We start from the raw sequence: 16481 nt of genomic DNA, 5'->3' as shown, positions 1-16481 counted from the left end.
TTCCTCTCTTGAACTCTCCACTATGTCGTTATTGAATTGCTGAGAGTCAGGAGTGGGGAGAAGGAAACAATGCATCCAAGGTTATACAGCATACAAGCAGCTATGTTTTCATGGAGGATAAAAGCCTGTTGTGAGCACTGCTTGCTGCATACCAAATCCATGCTGAAATCTTCTGTAAACAAACTACTATATTTCAGACCTATTAAGGTGTATTCTATTATTGATTTCAGGCAATCAAAATCAAAGGTGAAGCCTGTTATCTTCCTGCTTGTTTTTCATTTATAGATATTTGCCTAACATAAGTGGCAATGATCCATGGTGAGCTGCTTCATAATGGCATATGCTTTACCCCTTCAGGTTACCAAGGAATCATTGCAGTTGCCACACTATTACCTCTCCATAGCTTTCCACCTTTGACCTCAGGAGTCAAAGTAATATCCGCTCTGGGCCACTCCAGAGGGGCTTGAGTTGACCCTGTGCTCAGACTGAGAACTGTACAGAGGGAAGGGAGACCAGCTGAACTGGAGTTTGGAGACAAGTATTAGGAAGGGGTCATTTCACATGTTATTGAGTCACCACAGCAGCTGTGCTTTAGCCATTCCCCCAAACATTATTGTAGGGGATACGACTTCTAAGCTGCCATGAGTAGAAGACTCAGGGTTGAAGATTCATAAATGAAAGGGAAAGATCAATTGGGTTCAAATCCCAGTCAGGCATGAAGCCCACTGAGTGGCCTCCTTGGGCAAAGTCACTATCTTTCATCCTAACCTACTTCACTGAATTGTTGTGGGGATAAAACGGTATTAATTCAGTGGACAGAACGTACACCAGCCTGAACTGTGTGGATGAAAGGCCGGATATAAATGTGGTCTCCTGAGCGAATTTCCAAGATGCTCTTCTTGCCTTGAAAGTGTTTCTCTATGTATAAACCAGCCTTCCACACCCTCCAGAGGGCACCTGGTTGGGGAAGGCTGGTGTTGACTCTGATCCTTCCGCATCTCCACAGTGGCCTCCTGGTCTCCACCCCCTTCTCAATGGCTTGTTCCACGGCAGGCACAGAACTGGCTGCTGAATTCATTAAGTCACAGGCATAGATATAGCAATATTTGGAAGATGAGGGAGACTGTGAGGCAAGGAACCTGGCAGAGGGTCCTATCAAATTTGAATTTGTGAACATTTCTCTTGATCAATTCAGTTTAGTTCATATGTGTCTTTCTTGCATCCTGCATTTAGTTTAGACGAAGTAATGTATCTGTATGAAGATTTTAATATATTAGCCAATGTATGTTTAAAAGATCATTTTGGTTGGTTTTGTAGGCAGAGCTCTAGCTACAATTGGGAGCTAGAAATAGCTTCTAATTTGGGGTCTTTCCATGCTTACATAAGGGGTGCCCTGTTTATCCCTGCTTTTTAGTTAAGAAAAAAAAGACAACTAACAGATCAGTCCTATATTTGAGTTACACTGGGTGAGGGGCCATAAGAATTGACAGAAGCCCTGATACACTGCTGGAATGAAAAATGCACCACCAGCACAGCAGATACACTGGCAGAACAGCCCAGACACCCCAACAGAAGATAGAGTTGTGTGCTGGGCACTTGCATTTGTCATCATGAGTAAGTTGGAAGCTCCGTGTGTGGGCGCCATGTAGGCATAACTGTCACATGGTCCCTGACTGATAGGTGTTGGTGGTGTTTCCAGAGATGCTGGGAGGGCATCTGCCATTTTTATGCCATTTTCTGGTTCTACCCAAGGTCTGATTCACACATGCATGGTCATCATTTGATCAGATGGTGACTTGTGTTTCTGAATTATTCGCCACAGATTAAACAAAGTGGACAGGACATTTATGTCACCTCCTGTGCAATACTTTTTAATGGAGCCAGTTCACACACACAGCTGCCAATCAGCCTGTATTTCATGATCAAGTGATATACATATATGTGTGAACTATAAGAAACAGACAAATCCGCAAGAGTACTAGATGACACAGGGTCTCTGGGGCAAAGTCAGGTATCCTTGCATGTTTGCTGCTCTTCCCTGACCTAGCATTGGCTTTTGTCAGAATTACAGGGTCATGAGCCTTATCGTCCCCCAAGATCTCCAGTAGTTTATGCAGGCTGAAAAAAAATAGCCATCACTTCCATCAAAGTTGGCCAATTTGTCCCCCTCTTTGCTATCATGTGCTTCCCTCTTGTGGTAGAACTGGGAATAGCAGAGCTTGAAGCACGATGCACTTTATGTGAGAGGGAGGAGCAAAAAGAAGGGGCCCGGTGAGCTGATCCTCCCTACTTATAACTTTAAGATGCAGGCAGGCAGGTTGTTATACATGGTCATCTATCTATCCATATGTATTTATTCATTTCAAGTGTTTTAAAACCATTTCTTAGGGTATGCTGCCCACACAAAGCAATGTACGAACAGATGTGAGAGATAATGGAAAACTTATCACCCAAGAAAAAATATACCCTTGATGCCAAGCCTGGCTATCCCCAAATGGGAGAGCGCCTGTCTTGTCCCCAACATCTCCATACCAAGGTCCACAAGATGGTTTACGGTCATAAAGCTTCATTATTTCTAAAGTAACTGAATATGCACCATCAAAATAATAAAATAAAAACCTGAAACAGTATTTGTTATATATGCATAAGCAAAGCAGTTTTAAAAGGTGGAAATGCTCTCCCCAGAGGCGTAATGAAACATTACCTGTATTATGAAATCTAGAAGAGCATTATGCAGATGGGGAGCCACAACCAAAAATGCCCTGTTCCCAGTGGATGCTAGCCTTATCTTTGACAGGGAAAGGGGCCAATCACAGCCTTTTCGTCTGTGGAATAAAATTAACTGAACATCGTCACATAGGTGCTCTTTGAAGTACCCTAGCCCCAAGTCATTTGGGGCTTTGAAGGACAATGCCAGCACCTTCCGTTGGGTACATAAATAAATAGGCAGCCAGTAAAAATTGATAGAGGAGTAGTAGGGACCTTGTGACTACCGCCAGTTAATAAGTGCAAGGCGGTATTTTAAAACAACTGTAGTTTCCAAACTGTCTTCAAACAGGCAGAGCATTGGTTTGAGTAAGCTTGTAGAACTAGATTAACTTTCATTGCCATCAAAAATGCGCAGGTTGTTATTTTGTGGTATCCTCTACTGTTCAGCGGTGCTCCCCGATGCATTTCTCCTGCTTTCAAAAGCTTTGACCCTTCGTGTTTTAAATAGCCTGGGTGAAAGGTCTGTGTGCTCTGTAGAATGCTGTTCATCACTCTTGTCTCCTTGCCCTCTGCATCCTCAAGCATCATGTTACTCAAGTCCTTGTGGACGGCCCTGACCCTGGCTCTACTGTCAGGGACAAACAGTGGGGAGTGGGGCAGAATGCAATTACTTCGGTCCAGCACAGGGCCAGGGGGTCAAAGCTGAAACAACACACGACACAATCCATTTGCTCTTTGAGCCTATCAGAGAGAGAGAGAGAGAGAGAGAGAGAGAGAGAGAGAAGGAGGTGTTGTCCAGCTCAGCAACACAGCACAAGTGGTGAAAAGCAGCAGGAAGACAGGAAACTATCCATGTTCTTGTTTTGCTGCTCTGTTTCCTTTGTGTTCCAGTGACGCAGAGGAGCCATACATTGGATCCTTCACTAACAGATGGCAAACACTAAATAATACATTGAATAAATCCATATATAATAAACAAACAAACAGGAGAGAAGTGGCCCAGGAGTTGTACTGCAATGCATCTGGAGGGGACCAGGTAGGGGAACATCTTGGAGAAGGGAGGAAGAGGAGGAGGAGGTGGCACTGGTCCCACCACCTCTTCCTCCTCCTTTTCTCTGGCACCCTCCCTCACAATTCCATTGCCTTGAAGATTAAAAATCAGGACGCTCCTATAGACTTGGAAAACCTCTTTCCCAGCAATAATCACTTTCTGATCACTTCCTCACAACGCTTCTTGATCACACGGCAGTTCTCAATTACTTCCTCAACTGCTATCTCTACCCGTCCACAGCAGCACATTGCTAAAGGTCTGCTCTGCTCACTGTATATCAGGGGTGGGGAACCGCAGGCCCAAGGGCAAAATCTGGCTCTCCTGGACCCTCCAGGGTTCCCCAAATGGCTGTGCCCTCTTCCCGTCTTCCTCCCTCCACCCCTTGATCATTTGGTGGTTTCCCAGGTTTTCTGCAGCTTCTTCCCCGTTCTAAAAGGCCGAAATGTCTCTCCTAAAGCTTAGTTACTGGCAGTAAGAGCTATTAGCTAAATTATGCTGGCATATTTTATTTCTTTGTATTTGGGGCCCACCCACCACTGGAATGTGGCCCATAAGTGTTTCAAAGATAGGTTTGTTGCAAATGAGGAATGCAGTATTATATAAAAATAAAACTTTTATTGCCTCAAACAAACTTAGCTTCTAACTTCTCTCCAGCCCTGACTGACTCCTGAGAGTGCTGAGTCACTGACTGCTGTGTCACCTCCTGATTGGGCGAGTATTCCTTCAATCAAAGTCTGTGTCCCTGACTTCCTCTTCCATCTAACTTCCTGTGTGTCTCACTTAGTTCTACCTATTGATACAATGAGTGCTTCTTTGAAATTGAATTTGATCCTTGGGCTAAAAGAGGTTCTTCACCCCACTGTAAATTCTGTAATACCCTTACTCTGAAATAGTCTGTCCTGCACTGGCTTCTGAAGTTGATGCATTAAATAAAATCCCCATCCTACTTTACTTTTCAGAACAACAACAGTTTCATCTTAAAACTATTGGCCTGTTCAGACAACACACTAAGCCATGGTTAGGCCGCTGACCCTTTGGCAGCAAATGAATAGTGAGCGTGTTTAAACCGTGGTTATGTAGCCACCATGGTTAGGAATGGTCCACACGACAACACTAAGTCATGGTTCAGACTATACACTAAGCTATAACGTTTAGCTCAAAATGCTTAACCACCATGGTTTAGCATGTCATCTGAATAGGGTCAATGTTTTTGATTTTACGTTAAAAGAACTGCAGAGGTTCCAAATTTGTTTGGCACATCAGTGTTGTGGGGAGCGTGTGACCTTTCCCGGCACACCATTTCCCCCATCTAAAGCCCTCTCCAAAGCTGCTGCTAGCCCCATGGGAAGGAACACCAATGAAACACAGATTCATATTTAGCATCACTGGCTCTGCAGATATAGTCAGCAGCATTTGGGGTAGGTGCTTATGGAGGGGTGGTGATGCAATGCTATATACTGTACACTTACCAAGGAAAATGTCCCATTGAAGTCAGTGGGGCTCGCTTCTGGCTGGACACATATAGGATTGCATTGTAAGGTGCTCTGCATCTGCAAATTGTATGCAAATCTGTGTCCTCTTAGCCCTCTTTTTGCGTGATGCATGTCCTCTTTTTTGGCAATGCCTTAGTGGACAGCCTAGGCTCTGAATGCTTTTCATATTCTTCACTCATGTTATCCCATCATCACCTGTTTCCAAGGCTGATAAAAATCAAATATTTTTAATGGATTTTTTTTAAAATCAGATTTTGGAATTTTCTTAAAAGAATTAGTGGTTGTGGGAGGAAGAGCCTAGGTCAAAGATATCATCATGAATACTAACATACAACTTCTAATTATATTCTATGAATATGCTAACAGCACTTTATGGAGATGGGAGATAACCTGATCAGTCCTAGAGGGGATCTACACGTCGTACTGAAGGCGCTTGCGTGCGCCCCCAAAACGATTGTGTAGATCCTGCCCCAGACTTGCGGATTTGAGACAGGGAGGAAAAGGATGGCACCCCCGCTGAGGGCAAGTTTACACACACACACGCTGGAACCAGCCCTAGCCGAGAGTATCGAGGGCAGCAGAAAGGCAGGAGGAGAACGGAGAAGAGGAGAGGGAGGAGGCGAGGAGCCTGCGCACAACGAAGTTATTTCCTTCGCACTGCGTGGGGGAGAGCAGGGCGCTGCCGCCTCACACGCTGCCACTTACTCCTGAACGGCCAGCGCCAGGTTCTGGGCCTCCAAGGTCTGTTCCTCAGCAGCAGGCAGCGGCACGACAGGCGCGGAGAGAGCTCCACCGGCGGCAGGGAGAGCGACACCACACCACCCCTCGGAGCGCGTGTATGTGTGTGCGCGCCCTCCTTCGGAGCAACCCGGGTGGCTCTTTCGCCAGCAGCAGGAGGCCGGTGGGGAGGTGGGCAGTGGCGGTGGCGGCAAGGACGCAGCCAGATTCCCCAGCCGCCGCCTCCTCTGCCTCTTCCTCCGTCTCTTCTGGGCAGGATCTACGCAATCGTTTTGGGGGTGCACTGGAGGCGCACACAAGCGCCTTCAGTACGACGTGTAGATCCCCTCCTACTCTGCACTGCAGGTAGTGTACAGAAGTGGATGCTCTCTCGCTCGCTCTTTCTCGCTCCCTTTCTCTTTCTCTCTCTCTCTCTCTCGGCTTTGCGTCTCTCTAAGTGCAAAGATAGAGAAGGTCAATAAATAGAGATTTTGGGGAGATGGAGTAGATCTGGAGTAGCAGTCTGGAGATAAATGAAAGGGGTAGGGGAGGGGAATAGAAAATGAAACCAAAAGTGAAGAGAACATATTCATGTTAGAGGAGTACGACAATGGAACCAGTTATCTAGGGAGGTTGTGGTCTCTCCCACACTAGAAGCCTTCAAGAGGCAGCTGGACAGCCATCTGTCAGGGGTGCTTTAAGGTGGATTCCTGCATTGAGCAAGAGGTTGGACTCGATGGCCTTGTAGGCCCCTTCCAACTCTACTATTCTATGATTCTATTCATGCAGTCCTGAGTTCTGAGGGAGCTTTTGCTGCATGTATCCTCCACTGCAGAGGTGAAACACCTGGCAGCAGCATGCTGTAAAAGAGACCCCATTTGGGAATGTTTTGTTTCTGTACCTTCTGTAGTTGAAACTGCCTAAATTTAATTTTTTTAAGAACTTTACATTTATCTAAAAACTGAAATACTTAACCATTCAAAAATCTCTGTGTGTATGTGTGTGTGTTTGTTAATATTGTTTGTTGAAGAAGAAAACTAACCAGAAGCATAAACAATCTTATTAGTACAATTTAAATGCCTGTTTGGTGGTGGTGATTCTGGTACATCATGACAAAAATTGCATGATTAATTGAACAGTAGGAGCGGATTCATCTCATGAACAAGTTCATTCTGATTTAGTACTAAAATGACCAAATTATCATCACATTTTTTGATGAAAATTAATCTGAAAGCAATTCAGAATAATTGCGTAGGGTATACCTAACTTCTAATGAAACTTACATCTCTGAATATATATTAAGATTATATTAAACAATAATATACTTCTATTAAAAATGATGATTAAATAGAATCTTCCTTACTAGAGATTTAAACTGTGATTTAAATAATTAAAATTGAGTCCTTCAGAGAAGCAATTTCAATCTTGATTTAAACCAATCAATGCTGCCTGTTTCCCTACTTTATTTTAGATCGCAGAAATCGTTTTGTTTCTGTGCAAGAATTTTGTAACTTGCAAAGCAGCTGGGGCAAAGCACGCTTGTTGCTCTTGGAAGTCTCAAATGTTTTGGATATAATGAGGCTATGAGGGAGGCAGGGTGTCACTGGGCCACCTAAATAGATTGTGCAAAGTTCTTCGCTCCGCATAGCAGGCCCTAAAGGCTTTTTAGCAGGACATGATGATCTCATTTCACATGATACCTGCCAAATGAGCCAATGACATGCCCCCAGGTGCCCAGACCAGGGCCTAATCTACACCTGCCATTTATGCCGGGGTGGACTCAGGGTTGTCTCTGCGGTTCCAAATGATGCCCAGCTGATCCCGGGGTGAACTGGGGATGACCACTCAGTCCTCCTGGGATATCTGGGACTGCTTTTGTCCCGTTTTTTTTTCTCCAGGGTTCAGGAAACGGGCAAGGAGCTGTGCGGCATTGGGGGTGAGGGGGAGAGCATTTTCTCTATATTTGCGATGGCTCTCGGCACCTTCCAGCACCAAGTTTATTGGTGTGTGATTGTTTTCTTTAAAAATTACCTTCACACAGGATCACACCCACACTGTTACACAAATGTCTCCACTTGTAAAAAAAATATGGCCCTCCTTTACGTCTGGGAAAATTTGCTGGTGTGTGGCCCCTGAGGGACAATCCTGGTAGCACAAAAACCCATGATCATCCCTCCCCATTCCCGGAAGGCCTCCAGGTGTAGATTAGGCCCAGGTGTTTTAGGAGAGCCTGTGCTCTGTTCACTTGAAGCTGAGATAGAACAATGCACCTTCCAAATTGCTCATAGTGTAATTGTTAGGCATTGCTCATTGGCATAAGGTAATTCCTTCCAATGCATACAAATTTATTCATTTGTTTAACAGTGGGAAGTAAGCTTTAAGGAAAGTGATAAACATATGACTGGGTGGTTTGAAAAATATTTTCTGAGATCCATTTACAACTATTCTAGGCCGGCAAGGCAGAATGCTTCAAAGTGGGGCCTCTCACTCTGAGCCTTAAAATGACCCATACAACCACCCTTCTCTGTCTCTCTCCTGCCAGTTAAAATAAGCAACATTCTGGTTTCACCCCACAGCAGCAAATACAAAGGGGCAGGTAGACATCATGCAACCACTGGGGTGGGAGGCTGAAAACAACAGAATGAAATTTAATAGGGATAAATGCTAAATTCTACACTTAGGAAAAAGAAACCAAATGCACAGTTACAAGCAATACTACAAGCAAGAAGGATCTTGGAATTGTTGTAGGTATGAGCCAACAGTGTGGTGTGGCTGCAAAAAAAGCAAATGCTATTTTGGACCACATTAATAGAAGTATAGCTTCCAAATCCTGTGAGGTACTGATTCCCCTTTATTCAGCACTGGTTAGGCCTCATCTTGAGTATTGTGTCCAGTTCTGGGCACCACACTTCAAGAAGGATGCAGACAAGCTAGAGGGGATACTGACAACAAGGATGATCAGGGGTCTGGAAACAAAGCCATATGAGGAGAGACTGAAAGAACTGGGCATGTTTAGCCTGGAGAAGAGAAGACTGAGGGGAGACATGACAGCACTCTTCAAGTATTTGAAAGGTTGTCACCCAGAGGAGGGCCAGGATCTCTTCTCGATCATCCCAGAATGCAGGGCTCAAGTTACAGAAAGCCAGATTCCATCTGGACATCAGGAAAAACTTCCTGACTGTTAGAGCAGTATGACAATGGAACCAATTACCTAGGGAGGTCATGGGCTCTCCCACTCTAGTCTAAAGGCATTCAAGAGGCAGCTGGACAGCCATTTCTCAGGTATGCTTTAAGGTGGATTCCTGCATTGAGCAGGGGGTTGGACTCAATGGCCTTATAGGCCCCTTCCAACTCTATGATTCTGTGATTCTATGCTGCATTTTGCTTTTCTTACCTTGGAGCATTCAGGGCCTCTAGGTCAAGACCTGATAACCTTATTGAAGTCAGATTTCATGGCAGGCAGGCCCAACAAGAAACACTGCCCCAGGCAACGAATCTTTCGTGACCTCCTCCTCTCCCAAAATACATTCAACTTTTGAATGCTTCTATTTCATTTGTGGCCCATTTCAAGACTTGGATGCACAAGTTGCATGCCTGATTTACCCTTGTCACATAAGATGATACATTTGCACGCTAGGATCTGTAAATCTGTCTTTATTCATACCATATGAATTGTTTGTACAATTTATTCCAGCTGCCAAGTGGGTAGTTGAACAGCTAGCCCATGCCAGGCAACACACACACACACACAAGCCCAGTAACTGAAGCAGTCACCTCAGTTGCCTGCCCCTAAATCTGTCCTTAATTAATGGAACAAGAATTGCTACTGCTATTTCCCTAGCACCACCATCACCACCCCTGCCATAAAAGTAGTTCCACTGGCATAATTCCTCTCTAAAACGAGAGGATTTTGCACACTCTTTCCCTCTGCCCCACAAATGGACATTAAAAATGTTCAACATCTTAAAAAGGGGGGTTAGGTTTGGAAATGAGTTGACCAGGTGTTCAAAGGAACAAGGTGCTTTGTGCCCAACCTCATGCATGAATTGAGATGAAAGCACCTTCAGATGAAGCTTGTGCATCTGGATGACCAGTACGAAAACAGGTCCAAGATTCTTTAGTCTTTGTGATCCATGAATCCATTTGCGGGGTTTGGATGGACTGGCAAGAAACATAATTTCCTCCTTGATTATCAAGCCTTTGGTTTAACATCTTCCAATGCCTAAGTTAGCTTTCCCCAACCTGGTGCCCTTCAGATGTGTTAGACTACAACTCCCAGCATCCCCCCAAATGAGATGCTTTTAGCCCCATTCCTCTGCTGGGCCCCATGCATTCTCATCCACAGCAGTCAAAAAGCTTCCAGGCCCCCAAGAACTGTGACCCGAGGTGAGAGGCACTCTGTGTCGCCATATTGGCTCTTGAGGAGATGGCTTTGGTCATGTGACAGGCATGCTGTCAGGAAGGATTGATCTAATTGGCCCTCCCAACCCTGCTGAAGCAAGCATGTGGATTGGAGCCAGAAGCCACTTGAGGAGATTCCAGTGATGGAAGGGAAAGCTGATCCTTTCTGACAGCTGCCTGGATAGCGCCAAAGCCATGGGCAAGAAATCCAAGTAGTATTATTTATTTGTCTAGACTGGGAAGGATGTGTAAAGAGTTCAGCTTCCTGACATCCCACTCTGAGATGCTCTTTGGTGAGAGGACAAAAGGAATCACTTGAGGAGCCTAGAAACCTGGCAGGGTAAAGCGCATGGAAGAACGGGAGCACCAGCAAAAAGCAAAAGGAGAAAAGTTCCAAGTCTGAGGGTTTTCCCAGTATAGCAAAGGGTTGCCCCATTTAATCTCTAGCTGAGACCATGTTAACAGGTTAAAAGGACTTCTGCTCATGGAAAGTGTGAAAGGTGTGAGCCTAGCAGGGCCTGTAACTACAGGCTATAGATCAAGGATGTTTTAGGGTAGGGGAGTGTGAATGAACCAGCCCACCACCACCAGGCCCTCAGATAGGAGATAACAGTTGGAATTTCTCCAGGGGGCAGGACCCGGAGGCCAAGCCCTCTCTCCTGGAGGCTCCGTGGGTGCAGAACCTCTGGATGCAGAACCTCTGCAAGCTGGATTCAGTTCATGGACCAGATGTTCTGCATCTTTGTGACAGATGTATTTCATCTACTTCAGACCATGCATAGCTCCAGATAACCAACCTGCCCCTTAGCTTTTCTCCCTCTCCACAGTACATGTTATTGGAAAATGTGTTTTGGGTGCTGTGGATGCACATCTCCCCAGTAATGTGTTTTGGAAAAAGCATTTGACATTGCAGAATCATCTTAATGTTTATCTATCCTAGCCACCCACCATACACACATACACATACACACACAATAAGTGGTAGCTAATGAAGCAGAATATAAGCTGGAAAATGCTAGTACAGTAGTGTTGCATTGTGTGTGTGTGTGTGTGTGTGTGTGTGTGTGTGTGTGTGTTTTAACTAAAAGTTATCGTATCTCTGTAACATATAATTTGGACCCAATCCATTGGCTTCTTTTGGCACCATATGTTCTGTATCCAGTTTCACTGACAATGGTTTTATGAGTTGGTAGTGATCTAACAGGTGTCCACAGACCCCAATGTTTTTTTCATCATCCAAAGCTTGCAGCTTTTGACTTAACTCCTCCGGTTTCCTTACTCTTGAGGTGTTGCCATTGATGTTTGATATGAAGTTTCTTCAAATCCCTAACAATACATCAGAATCCTCCATAATTGAAGGCATCCCTGGGGCACCTAAGAAGGAGCACCCAGTTCCATTATAATGCTCTTGTCACAAGTCTCAGCAGCCCAGGGACATTGTGATGTAAATACTCAAGGATGCTCCATGCAATCAATACGTACAGCTATAGACATGCGGATAAGAAAACAAGTTACATTAGAACAAGGCCTATCTATAGTTCTAGGCTCAGGACAATTTCTATTCTGCATCTTTGTAGGTTCGCGGTATAAAAACACGTCTTGTCACAGAAGTTGACATCTAAGTTTTCTTAAAAGAAAAAGAAAACTGGCCCTTCCTGTTCGTGAGGAAAGCATTGTAAATAGATGGACAGTATATGGAGAATGTTAGGAAGGGAGAGGAAGGCTTTCAGTAGTCAGGGCTTGGTATACTCCAGCACCCCACCAGAGTGGAAAGCTCTTCTGGAAAAGGATTCTAGTGACTAACATTTGGGGGAAGGGAATTCCTTAGTTATAGTTCACTTTTTCTTCCTACCAGGGAAGTGGAGGGGAGCTGTTGCTTCCTCTTTGATGTGCTCAACCCAACAGGATGCTGCAGATTGCAGGGCACGTCTGATGAATCACATTTCTACCCTCAGGGGGGCTCCTTGGGCCGACCCTCCACACCTGCTTTTGTTGCACTCCAGCTCCTCGAAGGCTCTGTTCGCAACTGCAGTGTTCCAGCAACACCATCCAAGATGGTGTCTAGTTGCTCATCTCTTCTTCTCGCATCTCAATTCTTCAGCATTTCAAAAAGCCTAACTGACAAGGCAGCAGCCTTACTCCTCCTGAACAATTCCAGGGATCTGTAGCAAACACAGAAAGGACTGTTTGGTATTAAAGAAAAAAGGGGTGAAAGCCACCCTCAGCCTAAGGCTGCTGGAGAACTTTGTTTGGTCTTCGTTTTTAAGTGGATCGGCCTAATTTGAGCTTCTCGGGTTAATTGGATCACAATACAGTTATCCTTCAGATTGAACACTCCGAATTTTGCAATTCAGTTCTCAGCTCAGAAAATGCTTACAAAGATGCATATTTTAGTGGATGAAAGTGTGTCTTTTAGAGGAAACTACATACAACTTAAATGTGATTTTATTTTATTTTTTGGTGCAGTTTTTAAAATCTGCTTCCAGAAAATGGGATGGAACAGACTTATGACATGTGCAATTGACACAGACCAGAAATAGACGGAAATAGAAACAGACAGAAATAGACAGAAATAGATCCATCTATTCCCTACCTCAGCCATGGGCAAAAGGCTCAGAATAGGCTCTGGGTATTTAACCCAGTTAGCACAAAGGGTGTGGGCAGCTAATGAGAGGTCAGGGTGGCACCAACTGTGTCTCATCCATCTCATCTTCTCCTGCAGCTGTATTGCCATAGTGACAGCACTTCAGCGACTTCCCGGTTTTGCTGTTTATGGGCCAATGGCTGTTCCTTAATGGAATAAAGTCACCATGCATTGACTGTTCAGAGTTGAGTTTTGGCAAGCTGAGCCATTCTCATGAAACCCTCTTTGACATCTGCCAGAATTATGATTTGCCATGCCCTGGGTACTCAACCCAAGTCTGGGCATAATTTGAACACATGTTTTTGAATTCTCATCACCTGTTTCACTGTGCCAAAATCCGCTTAATATTCAACTTGCAGGAACTATCATGTACTAAAAGTAATTACACTGGGCCTGTGAAAGCCACAATACTAATGTTAAAAGTTCTGGACTGCTGCAAAATCTGGGATTTAAAAAAATTGTAAGCATACACCGTTTGATGTATTGTTTTCATCTCTTAGAAAGGGTTTTATTATTTATTGTTCTGGCCTATGATTATAGATCTTGTATCATTACGAGCACTATGAAGACCTTTCTCCAGCATTACATTAGAGAAATTTCCTCATACATATTGCTTTAAAAGGTCACTATATCACGAGGAAGAGGCTATCTGTCACAAGAGCATCAAGTCAGAAGCAGGTTTTGAAATCACTGACACCTCTGATGGAAGAAGCTGTACGTCTTATTCCTGCTACTCAGAACTGGCCCTACCATTAGACAGAGTAAGTGGCAGCTGCCTCAGGCACCAGATGCTGAGAGGCAGGAAGCGGGACAAGAGGTTGGGGGGCAGAGCTGTTTGTGCCATGTGGCTTGCCCTGTACCCCCTACGTTGGCCTTCTACCTTCCAGTGCAGTGGAGGAGGGTGCCTGGTTGCCAGTGTTGAAGTAATATTCAACTGCCAGTCCAGTTGTCTTCTGTACATGAAATCAAAGGGCTCCATCTTGTCCTCCACCTCATGCTCCAAATTTCTTGAGCTGGCCCTGCCCCCCACCCACCCCTAGTCCCAGTCTACAGCACCATTTAAAAATACTGAACTAAAACAGCACATTTATACAGTTTCCTTAAACATTTTACCATATAGCTATTTAATACTTTGCCTGTGTGGCATTTTACATATATTATCTCAATATTTTTGACAACAACCCTATTAGGTAGGTCAGTATTATTATCACTCGCATATTAGAAATGGGAAGCTGAGGAAATAACAGTATGAAAGCAGTATAGGGAATGTGGACAGTTATCAGTGCACTTCAATACTGCTACAAAGCAGTAGTGTAGATCTAGCCCTAGTGAGGCGAAGTTGGACCAGGCTTTCAAATTATGCTGTTAGGGTCAATGTGCAGAACTCTGCCCTGCGCTCCTTGTACTGCCATAGTAAGACCCAAGCCTGCTTTCTTTGAAAAGAGTGTGGACACGTGAATGATGGCCTCATCACATCTGGTTTGGTCCTCAGTCACTACAGTCTTCAAGGTTTCAAGAGAACCTACCGTATGGTTTATATTTATTTATTTATTTATTTATTTATTTTATTTATTACATTTATATACCGCCCCACAGCGGTTTACAACAATTAAAAATAGTAAACATTAAAAGTATACAAAAATTTAAAAAACATAAAAACAGTATAAAAACAACAGTATCCATTTAAAAACAACAATTCTGGGGTCCATTAAAAACAAACTTAACGTTGTTAAATGCTGTTAAAATGCCTGAGAGAAGAGAAAAGTCTTGACCTGGCGCCGAAAAGATAACAACGTTGGCCAACGTTATATGTTAGATATACTGAAAGCCAGTGTGGTTCGATTGTTAAACTAGGGCTGGAGAGATCCAAGTTCAAATCCTCAAGAAGCTCCCTGGGTGACCTTGCACCAATCACACTCGGCCGTACCTACCTAACAGGGCTGTTGTGAGGAAAAAAATGAAGGTGTACCATGTTCCGTTACTTGGAGGAAAGTCAGGACATACATAGAAAAATATTTCTGTTGACCCAAATTGTGGTTTCCGTATGGTTGAAATGTTTGTTCTACAACCCCAAATTATATTTAATATTTCAACATGAATGCAAGAATTTGCCCTTGTAGGTCTACTCTCTGCCTTTTCTTGGTGTGCTTTATATGCTTTTGCTTGCCGATGGATAGCACATCGTCATTCAGGAGCCTTTAGAAACAATTGGTTTCTTAAAGTCTTTCAGAGACATGAAAAGATTCGTGGCAAGCTGCCAAAAGGGGATGAGATTTAAAATGGGAAAGTGTTGACCTTATTGTGAGAGTCAACACAGACATTTAGTTTCGTTATGTACTGTGGATTCCAATCTCCCTTTGATGCTGTAACTTTCAACTGTGCCCTTAGTTAAACTCAGCAAACAAAAAGCATTTCAGAATCAAACCTCCTTCCGGTTCCAATCTCTTATCATAAACCTTTAGATTCCAGGCCTTCTGTGCTGGATCATTGTTGAAGGGAAGAGTTAGCTAAAATTGTTTTATTTTATTTTAATCCTGCTGTTCAGATACATATTGCCTCCTAATGTGGCTAATATCAATGGAGAGAGAGAGAGAGAGAGAGAGAGAGAGAGAGAGAGAGAGAGAGAGAGAGAGAGAGAGAGAGGCCAATGCTAGCTCATGCTTCTGGTATTCTCTTCGTTGGTCATGAGTTAATAGACTGAAACTATGGCAGTGTGATACTCAGCTTGGAGTCTGTGTGCCCCAGCAACTAGATTACGGGACTGGGCTTGGATTCGGGTGAACTTTGTATTCAAAATCCATCCATTCCCACAACCACCATCAATGGTCATCTTTTTGGTCATCTTCAGCAAATCAATACCTCATCTGCAAAACAGTTGCCCATCTCAAAAGGTTGTGAGGGTGGATATAATGAAGACGGTGATGTCCTTTGCCAACCAAACATGGGGCTTGTCTATACCCCATCATGGCTGAGCAGTAGTGCTTCATTGTTTATATGATACAGACCCAAACTCTCAGCCATGTCGGGCTTTCCCCCAAAAAACTGTGCTTTTTCAAAGTGTCATTTTACCACAGCTTTTTCAATTGCTCTGACGCAAATTGACTTGGCAACATTCACCCACCATAGCCTTCTCTCTTGCTGAGGGTTACTCTTCCTCATGTAAGCTCAGGGTGGTGGTGGGAGATCATATAACATGAATATTAGGGGTAGCGCTGGGGAGTTGCCAGAGTAATGTCGAGAAGGGGGAGCACCCAGCAAGTGGCAACCCCTGCATGTCATGGGTCTGAGCTTCAATCTGAGAGGAGATAGTGGGACTTGGGAGTTAGAGGGGCTTGAGCCCCACCACCTCTCATTTCTCCAATTAAACTACTCCATGAAAGGGGGCAGTGAGGAGAAGGGGGAATCATGTGTTGCCCTCCACCATTCCTTGATATCATGTTGAATAAGGAGTAGCTTTCTCACCCCT

The 16481-nt window shown here is 44.2% G+C and overlaps 1 protein-coding gene across 4 annotated transcripts in view; it reads left to right on the top strand.

Moving 5' to 3' along the window:
* The window catches only part of SYT7 (synaptotagmin 7), a 271828-nt gene that overhangs the window by 231911 nt on the left and 23436 nt on the right, over positions 1–16481 (top strand). The gene's annotated exons all lie outside the window — the stretch shown is intronic.

Source organism: Elgaria multicarinata, chromosome 2 (genome assembly GCF_023053635.1).
Source record: "Elgaria multicarinata webbii isolate HBS135686 ecotype San Diego chromosome 2, rElgMul1.1.pri, whole genome shotgun sequence".
Classification (NCBI taxonomy): domain Eukaryota; kingdom Metazoa; phylum Chordata; class Lepidosauria; order Squamata; family Anguidae; genus Elgaria; species Elgaria multicarinata.
The sequence above is the reverse complement of the archived record's forward strand: the minus strand, read 5'-3'. Positions and strand labels throughout refer to the sequence as shown.